This window comes from Equus caballus, chromosome 15 (genome assembly GCF_041296265.1).
Source record: "Equus caballus isolate H_3958 breed thoroughbred chromosome 15, TB-T2T, whole genome shotgun sequence".
In the NCBI taxonomy this organism is placed as follows: domain Eukaryota; kingdom Metazoa; phylum Chordata; class Mammalia; order Perissodactyla; family Equidae; genus Equus; species Equus caballus.
The window spans coordinates 22,677,542-22,690,457 of NC_091698.1; positions in this window are offsets into that span (position 1 = coordinate 22,677,542).

Consider the following 12,916-nt stretch of genomic DNA (forward strand, 5'->3'; position numbering starts at 1 on the left):
AATTTCTGAGAAACCAAGAGCAACTGTTCTTGGAAAATCCTTGTAAGACTGGAAATGCAGCTCTAGAGCCAGTTCAGGTTCCACCCATTTCTCTTATCTTGAATAGCTTGCAAATCCTCTGGGGACGACCTAGCCCATCACTAATTCCTAAGACTGAAGGGAAAAAAAGGGAAAAAGGAAAAAATGGCCATAAGCATGCCCTTGCCAAAAAATCTAGCATCTTAAATGTCTTCTCCACAAATATTGGTAAAAAGACTTGAAACAAAATTTGGATTCATAACTGGTGAGCTTTGTATTACTGTACCTGATTCTTGGCAGTAATTTTTAAAATAATAGCTGTGGATACTCTGTACGTGTGTCTATATGTATGTTAGGTATTTGTGATATGTTATCTCCAGATGGCATGGCCAAAATTGAGAGCTCTGTTTAATTGGCTTAAAGTAAGTACTTACATAAATTCTAAATGTAACAGAAATTAACCCAATGTCTTTCAAGTTAACATGATGTGAATTAATCTTTGGTAACTGAAAACTTATTTAATATTGTTGGTTTGATTAAAATGGACACATCTACAGAGTTGTCAGTACTTGAATATGATGCAGACATGCAGCCTGGGTTTACTAGTCAAATAAACTCATGCTGTCTGTTACAAACTTGTCAGCAAAATAATAGCTCAGAATGATAACTGATTTTGTCTAATGTCTCGTAAAGTTTTGTAGGCAATCTAAATAATTATTGGGAATGAGTAAACTAAACATGTGAAAAAGATAAAAATTTTGGGTGAAATTTTAAAAATAATTATGTGTTATGCCATATGTATTTAAATAACTTCCAAAATCTTTCTGGCAACTTGAAACTTTGAAATTTTGTTAGGAAAAGTTAAATGATAAAATTTCACTGAGTATCTAGGTCACTGAAACATTGTAGCTAAACATGTCTAAGTTATCTACTTTTGGCTTCTTACTACAGAGAAATTAAAAAGCATTTGGGCATATTAGCAAACAAGCTTTGCATTTTATTACTATGAAGTAACACGTTTCTGGAAATTATGAAAAGTGTTCAGAATGATGCTATAAAAGACAGTTCATAATTGCTTACCTTCTTAGTTTTTACTAGGGTCTGTCAGGGTTAAAAATTCTAATTAATATATGTAATTACACATGTGTAATATATGTAATGAAAGCTACTAAAAATTAATAAGGAAAACAGCTCTGTATACAAGGAAATTAAAATATATGTTTTCAGTAAAGAAGGTATAAAGAAGGGAAGTATTTTTATTTGTTGGGTTAAGAAAGATAAATATCTCCTAAAGTGCTAGAAGGGAAGGAAGAAAGAAAGCATGGGAGAAATCCTGAATGTAAAAATAAAGTTATAGAAGGTTTGTGAAAAAGAAGGTCTGACAGAGTTCTATGCCTGGCCAAGTTGGCTAAGATTAAAGTAAGTCCAATTAAGTAAATGAGTTTTAACAGAAAAAGTAAGCTGGTATAAAAAATAAAATTTGGTTTTCTTTCTCAAAAGGGTAATTTTTCTTGAACTTTTGGCCTGCTCGTCATAAAGAGGTTATGAAAGTTGTTTCTTTGAGTAAGACCACCTAAAAGACAGAAAAACCATATTTCGCTAAAATAATTTCCTATGTTCAGATGTACTGAGGTCTGTCAAGATTTTTTGACTGTTCCTGTTGTCACTTCGAATAAATAACTGAGCTTGTTTCACAGTGAGCATTGTTTCCTACCTGAACAAGTGTTTTAAAATCTTTTGATATTTTTGACATACTCCTACCCTCCCCCCTCAAAAAATATTCAAGTCCTGAATAAATGCTTTCTTTTGACCTGGAAGAAGGAAGAGAATTTCTCTGAGGATTTTCAGAGGGCCCCTGAGACTTCTCAAAGAAATTTGCTCTCTCTTCCTATAAGGAGGAAAATACTAAACTCATTAGGCTTATTTGGTCTATTAAATTACATGGGAAGCATTGTCAAATAAGTGATGATAACTTTCTTAGGTGGTGTTATGTGGGTGAATGCTATTGATATAAATGTTTTAAAATTATATAACATTCCTAAAATTCTGATCTGTCTTGGTTATCATTCATAATTCTTGTTATTATTTTAAGGTGTTTTATGTCACAAAATTAACCAAATTTCTTTGTCATTTTCCATTTTTGAGTCTTTTGTTGTTTACAGACAGTTATTGTTTTACTCTGATGCTTTTGCAAAATATGTTTCATCTTCAGAGAAATTCATGAAAAGGACTCTGGCATTTACTACAGAGTACAGGTTTCTGATAAACTTTCAGATCATAAAACTGAACTGGGTAAGAAATTACAGAATTCTAACAGAGAAACTGATGACCTCATAAAACTGCAAACAGAAGATTAAAGTTAAGAATCGATTACACAGGACAGAATGAACTGATGAGGATGATTATAATTTTTATGATTTTTGTTTGAAATATTGTTGATTCTTTGATATTTTGTTTTGTTTTCTCAGATTTAAGGAAATCTTTTCCTCTTTTCTCTTATGCTAATTATGACATATAGCAATTTGATGAAATTATACCTTTGTGAGCAGAACTGAAACATTTATCTTTTTCTCCCCACCTGATCCCTCCAGAATTTGGAAACTCTTAGTGAGACAGCAAGTATGGTTATTTTCATGGCAATATAGTTATTTGCATAAGTTCAATAGAAGTCTGTTCTCCTTACAACGTTTGGAGGACACATTTGGAAACGTTGGTTATATAACCAAGGCTTTGACTGGAATGTCATGTTTGAGAGAAACGTACAGACTCAGATAGGACAAGACAGCTTTTGAGGAATAAAAGCTGATTTTCTGGAATAAAGCAACTTGGTAATATTGGCCAAGTACCTTGTTTATAGAGATTCCAGCAATCTTACCTGGTAAGTAAGGAAAGTCACTTCTCTGGCAGGTGCCTGGAACCTCGAAATATTTTGGGGGAGCTTGTGAAGAAAGGAATCCACCCAAATCTGTAGGTATTGCAGGCAAAATCTGATGGCAAGCCCTTGGTTTGTCTTTTCTGGGCTCAAGAGGCCTCTAATGTTCAATCTGAGATTCCTCATAAAAAATTCTAGCAAAGCAGATTTAAAAGAGCCTGTATACTCAATTGCTATTCTTGCTGCACTTATGTAAATAATTGGACCAAGTTTTATTGAAACTACACTTATTTTGAAAACCAGTTAATCTCAATTTGGCTATATTTTGTAAAAATAAGGATGATTTTAGAGAGAAAAATTATGTTTCAGTAGAAGCTATAGTACACATTCATGTCAATTTTCCTTCCCCAATTAGGAATCAAAAGTGGCGTCTGGCTCATGGAAGCCCTAAACAAATTTACCATGAAGGCATTAAATGATACATAACATAGCCTTTTGCTGCTCACTTTAAAAGTATCTCAAATGCATAAGGCAGTCCTCCAAAACCGAATGGCACTGGATGTCTTGACGACAGCACAGGGGGACACTTGTGCCATTATAAAAACCAAACGTTGTGTCTATATTCCCGAATACCATCAAAATATCTCTGGCCTCCTATCCAATATGAGTCACCAAATTAAATCCACGTCTGAGCCTACCCTATCCCTAAATGATTGGTTGGACTCCTGGTCAGGTGCAGGTCTCTGGACTACTATCAAAGGTTTGTTCATTGGGTTAATCATATTGCTTGTATTTCTTATTATAACTTGTTGTCTGTTTTATTGTTTGTCTTCCACGTGTGAACAAAGTTTCGCCTCCTGGACCACTTCTCATCAAATGACTCTCTGTCTCCAGAGGATCTGTATGCCTTGTCTGCCTTGAACTCCATGGGTGCAACCTTGTGGTGTCTGAACTTCCTACCTGTACCCCTACAGCTCCCATTTAGGTACAGTTCTACGACCTTGTACAGCTGGAAGTAGTTACAGAAGATTGACCATCGTCCATAGCGCCAAAGGATTTTGGAGCCAAATGGGTTCAGCGGGGGGTTTATGATGTGGATCAAGGCTACCCCAGGGAGAGAAGCTCAAGGCATTCTGGCCTAAATGCCTATCTATACCACCCTCCAGGAAGTACAGGACGTCCTGACCTGATTTGTATCTAAAGTTATACAACCACACGATAATAAGACCCCACCTGCACTGATATCATTTCAACAACTTTTTTACATGATATTTCCTTTGTCTTGTAAAGAAATAACTCACATACCTACGCCTTATAAATTTAGCCCTACCCTCGACCCATTGCACCCCTTCACTGCCCATGGGTCCTGTCCCCATGCTATTCTGTGAATAAGAGAGAACTACCACCAGAATTTAAGAGTCCAAGAAATCTTTCTTTTGACTCCTCAGCTCACTGAGCCCATATCATTTGATTCCTCTGGCCCCTTCACATGCATTCTGCTTTTCACGTCAAGAGGTAGAGTCTATTTTTCCTGTCCTTGAATCTAGGCTGACTTCGTGACTTGCTTTGACCAACAGAATGCAGTAGAAGTGACCCTGTGCCAGTTCCAGACCTAGTTTTAAAACATATTCAGCTTCCACTTCATGTCTCTTGGAAGCTAGACACAAATTCAGAAATCCAGATATTCTGAAATCACTGTATGGAAACCCAAGCTAGCTGTAAAAACTAGTTGGAAAAATATGAAGGGAGAGAGAGCAAGAGATGTCTGATCAGACTCCAGTTGCTTCAACCATCCCAACTTCAGACGTGTGAGTCAACAACATATTAGATGTTCTAACCTTGGCCGACACCACATGGAACAGAAAAAATGGTCCAGCTGAGCCCAACCTAGATTGCAGAATCATGAGAAATAATAAACTGTTCAAGCAACTAAACTTTGGAGTTGTTTGTTAGATGACAATAAATAATCAAGATATGTATTACCATTACTGTAGATAAATAAATTCTATTTCACTAGGAGTAAATTGCTGGGAGAAATAAAAATTACCCTATTCTGTGAATTTGTGTTTCCAATCATTTTATGTATTTCTATTATTGTATCAGAAATGCAATATAAGGATAAATAAAATACAGTCTCTACCCTTAAAGAGCTCATATTTTTTGGGAGAAATAAATAATTAACAGAGCACAGTACTAAGTCCAATCCAACAAACATTTGTTAACCATCTGCTATATGCAGGGTCTTTTGCTGATAATTGTCATTGCACATTGCCCTTAGGAAGTGACCAGTTTAGTTGAAGGGAGAGGGGCTGGACCCCTGAAGGCCATTTCTTATATGGTAAATGCCCAATAGTGGTAGGCACAGCTCATCATAGGAGTGGGGCTCTTAGCCAAACTGCAGACTTGGGGATGACTCCTAGAGGGAATTCAATGAATTTTAAAGTTTTTTTCTAACCACAGGTATAGATGGTTAAAGTGATCATCTGCAATATCTTCAAACTCTTCCCTAGACTTTCTTTCACTTCCCTTCCCAACCAACTGCTATTTGGCTGTCCCCTGAGGACATTGTTTCTTTAACGACCCACTTAAATGGTGCTTGTTTTCTCTTCTAGACCCCTTGTACCGCTGATTTCCAGCCATTGTACTCCCTTCTTCCTAAGACTCCCCAGCTTTGAATAGCATATTCTCATGCTGTAATATCACCCAGTACAAGGCTTGTCAAGGTTGTCCACAACCCCCATGGGTCACTCTGCTTCATTTTCTGAACAGTTTAGCTTCCTAGTCACTCTTACTCTCACTAGAACTCTTCCTGTTTTGACTGTTAATTTTAGGGCTCACATAGATAATCCACAGAACACCCTGGTCTCTCAGTTCTTTAACTTCCTCTCTTCCAAATGTCTTGTCCTCCACCCCTACCTCAGGTGTTAATTCCAATGGTCATACCTTAGACTTGTCATTACTAATAATTGCTATGCCTCAATAACCTCCATTTCAAGCATCCCATTCTCTGACAATCACCTCCCATCAGCTTACTTCCTGAAGTCCTCCAATTTCAATTCAACTGTGATAATCATTTGGTCACAGAAGAATCTTGAGCCTACCAAATTTCCAATAATGCCCCTCCATGCTTGCATTTTCCAACTTAAATTCTATCATCATTCATTAGTATCAGTTCCTCACATGTACCCTTAGTTCGCTTTCCACTGTCTTACTTTATCATACTAGCTTGAAAAATAGTGGCTATTCTCTAGTTGCATGTACACAACTCAACATGGCTGCAGAAAACACACAGCCATGCTGATTGATCTCACTCTGAATAACCCAAGCGAGACTTTGATGCTTCTTGGCAGCCATACTACATTTCTTTACTTCATTCACTCTCCCATCCTTCTAGAAAACAGTTTCATAGCTCCTCCTTTCATCTAAAATTGCCTCCCTCGTCTTCATTCTCAGCTCATGACTGAGAAAACTTCAACAAGCAGAAAAAAACTTGTATAACCATCTTACAAGGAATCTACCCACCTATCTTTGCAAGAGATAGTAAGGAGCATAGGTAAGGCAGCTGCTCAGGAGCTGTCGTAGAGAACACAGGTCCAGGGTAGAACTTACTTGCTGTTATGAGACATGAGAGAAACAGAATTGTTCCCCGCTTGGTCATCAGGCAGAAATAGTTTCATTAACCAAGACAGAGAATGTGGTAGGAAGTGTAAGCTTAGGGAAACTAGCAGAAGTTCAGTAGAAGTAGTTGAGTTTTAGATGCTATGTGCATTTCTAGGCAAAGCTACCCAATGTAGAGTTGAATATATGGCAGTAAAGCTTAGAAAACAGATCCCAGATGGGAAGAGGGATTTTCCTCTATAGGTTAGTTGAAGAGATAGGCAAAGAGAATACGCAGCATGAGAAGAAAAGAAGAGTCCAGAAAGGGATCCTGGAAGATTTAAGGTAGAGGAGGCCTGGGACAGAGGAAGAGGAACCACTAAAGCAGTATGAAAAGGACATATAAAAATGGTACTATGAGAACCAGGAGGCAGTCACTTCAGAAATCCAAGGGAGGTTTCAGGAAGAAAACAGGGGTGAACAGTGTTGAATACAACAGAGAAATCAAGCAGAAGCACTGAAAATTTCCATTAGATTTGGCAATCCACAGACTGCAGACCCAGCGGACTGCGGAGTATGGAAGACATTGCAGCAAATGGAGCAGGGATTAACGAGAAGGCAAAGCTCAGCCTGTCTTTTTAAGGACCTTGACTTTGAACAAAGTTTTAGATACAATCTGTTGACTTCCTAACAATGAAAGGTGTGCCTTACCACCTCCTCCACCACAAACACATTCTCTCTCCATTTAGCCTCCAAATATTGTTGTATCACAATTTTATTTAAATAAATATTTAATGTTTACACCATTGCAACCAGGTAAATATTATTTATGGCTGAACCATATAGTGCTATTTGACTACATTTCTTTTCATGTACCAACTTTTGTTTCACTTGAAGCTAATAATAATTTTTCTCCACTTGATTAAACTTCTTGATACCTATCATTACTTTGTTCCTAAACTCTGCACTAGAAACGTAAGTCACCTCTCAATGCATTCAACACACTAGGAAATCTATCATCTTACTTTGAAAAGAGTCTGTCTGGAGCTTGCTCTTCTGCTCAAACACAGCTTAAGCACAATTGCCATCCTGGGATTTCCGTTTACCAACAGCCTGGAGATCCTTCACACCAGACGCCTAAGCTGGAGCCCCTATTTCTGAACCCTAAACCCTTCTCTTCTTAGGGGATGTTCCCTTTTTTGGAAGAGCACCTCTTCTGGTAGACCCCAGACATAGGGTACATGGGAGGTAAATATCTTGAGGCATTATGTGTCTGAAAATCTCTATTTTGTCCTTATATTTGAACAATTGTTTGGTTGAGTATAAAACGCTAGGGAGAACATCATTTTTCCTTCCAGTTTTGAAGGCATTTTTCTATTCAATTTGCTGGGTGATTGGTGGCCCTTTCAACCTGAAAGCTCATGTCTGAGTTTGAGATATTTCCTTTAATTATTTCTAAAATAATTCCTTTTATTTCTCTATTCTCATTTTATAGGGTATCTGCTTATTCTCATTTTATAGATACTCTATTACTTTAATTTAGGCTAATATTCCAATTCTTTTTTTCCTCTATTTTCAATTTATTTAGCTTTCTAGGTGACACTCACTATCCTCCAGTCTTGACATTATGTTTTCCAGTTGAATTATCTCATTTTTAATTTCCAACTCTGCTTTGTTATGCTCTGCTGTAACATCGTTTCTTGTTTCTCTGAGAATATTAAAGTTCATTTTTAAATATGTTTTAAATATGTTTTCCTTTGGCTTATTTCCATTTTCCTCTGAGCTCCATTTTGGTGTTAATCTTGACCTTTCATAGGAAGGAACTTTCTCAAGTGTATACTGATTTTTCACTCTTCACTAACACTTAAAAATATTTAAAGATTACACACATATACAAAACTACAAGTCAATCTTACTTAGAAAAAATTTTCAAATTCCTAAATAAAACTTTAGTGAATGAAATGCATAGATTATTTTAAAAATACCTAACGAATAAGTGGAATTTATTCCAGACATGCAAGAATGGTTTGATATTATGAAAACATTAATATTCTCTAAATAGAAATATCATATGATTATCTCCATGGTTGCAGAAAAGGCATTGGACAAAAGTCAACACATTTATATTTTAAAAATCCCTTGATAAAATTGAACCTAAGAGAAATGTCCTTAATGTAATTAACTATACATGTGTATATATATGATGTAGATATGTAAAATAGTATCATACCTAATGGGGAAACACTGGGGCCCTCCCACTAAAGTCAGGAGCAAGAAGGACTATCTACACCCACTATTACTGAACGTTATATTGGAGGGTTAATTACCAATGCAACTGAACAAGAAAAAGCAATTAGAGGCATTGGAATTGGAAGGAAGAGGGAAAACCCTCATCTCTTTTAGCAGATGATATGATTATATCTGGAAAAGACAAAGAATCAATTAAATAATTGCTACAAGCAATAAGACTTTAATAAAGTAGCAGATGAATCAACACAAAAGCCAATAGCCTTCAAGTATATAAACAAAAGCATAAGTCAGAAGACTAAGGAAGAGGAGACGTCATTTTAAAGCAAAATACCATGAACTTAACATGAAATATCCAAAATCTCTATGAAGGAAACTATAAAACATTCTTGAAAGAACCACATGCAGATTTGAACAAGTGGAAAGATGTCCTATGTTCTTGGCTGGGAGGGCACAACCTCAAAGAGAAATCAATACTCCCTATATTCATTAAAAAATTTAATGTGAACTCAATAAAATACCACCTGTTTTTTTCTCTGGAATTAAATGTGCTAATTATAAAGTTCATTTGGAAGAACAGAATGTGCGAGAAAAGTCAGAAAATCACTGAAGAACAGCAGCTCTGGGGTGGGGTGTAGTTTAAAATCTCTACAATTAAAACAATGTGGTATTACCACATGAATAGAAAGTTGACCAATAGAATAAACTAGATAGTCCAGAAATAGATCTAGCAAGATATGGAAATTTAGTAGAAATTGAAAGGGCACCCCAAATTAGTGGGTAAAAGATGTCCTTTTTAAAAAGTAGTGTTGTGGGGCTAGCCCTGTGGCCGAGTGGTTAAGTTCGCGTGCTCCACTGCAGGCAGCCCAGTGTTTCGTTGGTTTGAATCCTGGGCGCGGACATGGCACTGCTCATCAAGCCACGCTGAGGCAGCGTCCCACATGCCACAACTAGAAGGACCCACAACGAAGAATATACAACTATGTACCAGGGGGCTTTGGGGAGAAAAAGGAAAAAAAATAAAATCTTTAAAAAGAAAATAAAAAATAAAAAAATAAAAAGTAGCGTTGTGCTAACTGAATTGCCACACGGAAAATGATGTAATGGATCCACTCCTTGCACTGTACACCAAGATAAATTCCAAATGGATTGAAGATTTAAATTTTAAAAATGAATCTATGCAAATATTGGAAGAATGGGTGAATTCCTCTATAATTAGGGAATGGGTAAATACCAAAAGCAAAGTAAAATGACAAATGACAAAGGGGAAAAAAATTTGCAACTTACATCACAATGTCTTAACAGCTCTAATATATAAAGACCTTGCAACAACATAGATGAAAAAGATCAACATCTCTACAGTAAAACTGGCAAAAACTAAGGGACAAGCACTCCTTACATTGCTGCTGGGAATGCACAATGATGCAACCCCCTTGAAACGGAGTTTGGCAACATCAAGCCAAATTACATATGCATTACCCTCTGACCCAGGGATCCTACAACTAGGAATCAATCTCAAAAATATTCTAGCGAAAATATGGAAAGATGTATACATAAGACTGCTCTTCACAACATAATTTGTAATAGTAAAAGTCTGGAAACATTTGAAACTGGTCTAATAAACTATGGTACAGCCAAGCCGCACAATGGTGCACCATGTGTCTGTAAGAATGAGAAATAGCTCCACATGCAAGTAGGGAGTGATTGCTGGAATAAATCATTCAGCGGGAAAAGCAAGGTGAAAACATGGTATGTAATACTCTACAATTTATCTGTAAAAGGTGAGGGCATTTAAATATGTATGCGTATTTATTTATACTAAAACATGGAGGGATAAATCAACATCATTTTTAGAAAGGTTTGCCCATTGGGAAAGGAACAAGTGGCAGGGGCAGGACTAGAAGCTGGATCTCTCGGCATATCCCTTATGTTGCCGATCTGCTCTTAGAAGGATGTAAGTATTTTGCATTATTACAGAACAAAATAAATTTTTAAGAAGCAATCCCTAAAAATCAAAATAAGAGAAGTAAATCTAGCTATATATCAAGTTGGCAAAACTACATCAAGAGCAATAATTTCAAATGACTTTAGAACACAACATCTGACTTTATATTCTAATGAGATATTCTCAAGGGATAAAACGGGACAAAAAAATCTTGAAGTGTTTTTAGTAAACAAAACATTGATGGCTGTGCTAGCATTATAATTATTCTGAGACTATTATGTCTATTGTGGGACACAGCAAATTAATAATTTGTCGCTCCTAGTAAACTCAGGTGCATGGAAGCAATAGGCTTTTCCAGCCCCCAACGACTCCACAATATGCGGCTCAACTTAGATGGCAGCTGGGGTCTGGAGCTGGCAGCTGCCGCAGGCGCTTCCTGGCTCCGCTGAGTTATTGCTGTCTGTGGCGGGATCAGCAGCTCTTTTGGCAGCCTAGGTTTTTTGTGAGACTTTGGAAGACATCCTTGGAAGATTAGCCCAGAGCATTTCTTCCCCTTTCTAGACAATTCTATAACCATTTTTGTTTAAACTAGCTAGAGAGGATTAGGTGTTACATCTAAACTGTGACCTATTCACAGTTGATTTGGTTAAATAAAATTGGTTAACTCAATTTGGTTAAATAAAATTGTTATGAGGAACCTAAACATAAAAATGGTAAAAGCAGTGTTACTCTAGTTGAAGTGGGAGGTGGGAAGAATGCTGAGCCCAGCAGACACGTTCCGCCTCACTCCATCCCACAGCCCATAATGGTCCCTAAGGCACCTCTGAGGAACCCTAACTCCCAAAACACAATTTGAAAGTCTACCTTTTTTTTTTCCAAGGAAGATTCACCTTGAGCTAACATCTGTTGCCAATCTTCCTTTCTTTTTGTATGTGAGCCACTGCAACAGCATGGCCACAGACAGCCGAGTGGTGTAGATCTGTGCTGGGGAACAGAACCCAGGCAGCCCAAGTAGAGAGCACCAAACTTAACCACTAGGCCACCGGGGCCAGCCCTTGACAGTCTACGTTTAACATGTTCACCATTAATTATTAAACTCATGCATCAAGTTGTAGCAATTGCATAAGTGGGGTATTGTGTTCCCTCGGTATGTGCAACCACAACAGGCTGTAAAGAGATAAAAGCTCATTTTCACAAGCCTCACACCAGAAATGTAGGTGTTGGGCTCAGAGCCCCCAGCCTAGATTGTGATCACTCTCGGGGTGGCAAGCAGGTGGGGCTGGAGGGACCCCGTGTCCTGCCCACAGCGCAAACACATCCCGTTTCCTGTTAGATTTGTGGCTTGGCACCTCTTTGAAGAGCCCTGTGCTGCTCATGAGCCTGCCTGCCAGAGAGGCTTCTGCTCTGAAAGAGGGCTCCCCCGAACTGTGGGTCTCCTCCCTCAGAGCTGCACTTCAGACAGTGGTGACGAGTTACTTCCTCTGAGTATTTAAAGCTGTTCTTCAGCTCGGCCTTGGGCTCTGGTTTTCCAGCATCCCCACTTCAGAAAAGCAGGGTGATAGCTGCTGGGACACTCGTCCTCCCTCCTCTGCTGACAGTCCTGGTAAGCCCACCTGGCTGGCCATTCAGCACCCACATAGGATGAGCCCCTAGTGCCCGTCAGGGGTCCGACGCCCTGCATCTTGGCAGTGCCGCAGCGGGCACACTCCAGTCAGGTGCTCACCATGACCCAGTGGAGGATTTGAATGCTATGTCCCCTCCTCCAGCCTCACCTAGAAGAGCCCCTGTGCTCTTTCCCCTCTGAGCCAGTGCTAAGCAGCCCTGCTTCCTCTCGGCAGGACTCTGTCCCAGACCCTCTGAGCATAAGGCGTCTTCCTAGGCAAGTGCCCTTGGCCTCCAAAAACTCACAAGTCTGACTGTCCAATGGGCAATTCCAAAGAGAGGAGACCGAACACCTCTCTGCCAGCTTTGTCACACTAGCTAGTTGTGTGACCTGGGCCAAGCCCCTAGGCTTACCACGTGTCAGGTTCCTGGGTTTGGAATATGTGGGCAATAAGGTATCTCTCTGCTTTAAGAGCCTATTAACTCTAATTTAATAAACGCTTCCATTACATAAGAGACAAACATGATATATATCTTTAAACATCTTAAGAGTGTGTTAGTTGGTTGTTCACTGAGTCTCTGAAATGGCCTCCACAGTTTAGGTACATCTGAAGTCATAGAACTGAATGACGTTA